Here is a 1839-nt window from a genome sequence, read left to right on the forward strand (position 1 = left end):
GACCACCTAGAGATTCTTCCCAGAGTGTAATAGAGCATACAAGTTTTTCTAAACTGCTGTAGCCTAAGGCTGGAAGATCTAACTAGCTTATTAATATTAGACAGCGAGTTCTCCATTTGCTTCATGGTAACATTTAGGCCGAGTTGGGCCCCCCATTTTTCCATTAGTTTAGACAGGTCATTTGTTTTGTATTTTACGAGTAGCTTATACGCCCCACTAATGGCTGATTTGTTTTTTTTTTTTATATAAACCGGTCCATATGTCACATTCTGTAATATTTCGAATCTTATTTTTATTAATTAAAAAATCATGAATCTGTAGATACTTATATCTGGCATGTTCTGGTAAATTGTATGTTATTTTAAGCATACTGAAGTCAGCAAACCCCTGTGGGCCATATAAATCGGCCAGAGTATTAATTCCCTTCTCGGCCCATATGTTATTAGTATTGTCGGAAAATACACTTGGAAGACCTGGGTTGCCCCATAACGGTAGCTTTGGATGGAAAAATGAAGTCCTACTATAAGTCAGTATGTTTTTCCATATCTTTACTATATCCCTGGCCGTCTTGAACCTTACCCTCTTGAAATAGTTGGGGTCATTTACTCTAAACAAAAACATGTTTGACTCTGGTTTCAGCATAAATTGATGAAAAAATTTACTTCCCCCTTTATGAAGTAAAGAACGTAATCGTAAGAAAAATGAAGACCAAAAGTACAACTTGAAATCTGGAAAATTAAGCCCTCCCTCGTTCGTGGTGTTTTTCAAGTATTTCAATGATCTTCTTGCTTTTTTGTAGCCCCAGATAAAGCTATTAAAGATGCCATCTAATTGTTGAAAAAAACGGTTATTCAGTGCTAACGGGATCGATCAAAAAAGGTATAGGAATTTAGGTAATACCTTCATCTTAATAAGATTGATTCTGCCGATAATATTCAAGGGTAACCTATGCCATTTCTTTAAAATTAAAGCAGTGGATTTGATTAATTTGTTGTAATTAATATGATTTATTTCTTGTATTTTGGCCGTAATCTTAACACCAAGATAAGTAGCTACCTTGCAGATCTCTGGAGTGGCCGTAGTTGGTGAGTAATTGGCAATGACTTGCGTCTTTTGTATATTAAGCCTGTATCCAGACACTTTCCCAAATTTAGTAGCTTCTAATTTAATTCCTCTTAGAGCCTGATTTATATCGTGTGTATAAACGGCAATATCATCAGCGTAAGCGGTCAGTTTAAGCTCTTTTGAACCATAGCTGAAAAGGACAATCAGGTTTTGAGAGTTGAGAGCCATTAAAAAAGGTTCTAAAGAAAGAGCAAATAAAAGAGGTGAGAGAGGGCAGCCTTGGCGTGTTCCACGCAGAATTGGGAAATCTGAGGAAATTAAACCGTTATAGCTAGTACAGGCAATGGGGTTATTATATAAGGCCTGTATACCCCTCAGAAACCTTCCCCTAAACCCTATTTTGGACAACGCACTCCAGAGATAGTTCCACCCCACTCGATCAAATGCTTTTTCTGCATCTAATAAGATCATGCCTAATGGGGTGGTTTCTATCTCTGCGACGTCAAAAGCCGTAATAGCCATGTTTACATGTGAGGTGGTTTCTCTCCCAAAAATAAAGCCGTGTTGTTGTGTGTTAACTAGTTGGGGCATAATAGGTGCCAGTCTAAGTGCAAGTATTTTAGCAAAAAGTTTAGCGTCAGTATTAATCAATGAGATTGGTCGGTATGACCCTGGCCTCTGCCTCTCAACAGTATCCTAATGAACAACTAGATTGCTAACATTCTATATCTATTACAAAAGTGTGGAACGCCTGACGTCATCTTGATATAATCA

Source organism: Lissotriton vulgaris, unplaced genomic scaffold (genome assembly GCF_964263255.1).
Source record: "Lissotriton vulgaris unplaced genomic scaffold, aLisVul1.2 SCAFFOLD_6646, whole genome shotgun sequence".
Taxonomy (NCBI): Eukaryota; Metazoa; Chordata; class Amphibia; order Caudata; family Salamandridae; genus Lissotriton; species Lissotriton vulgaris.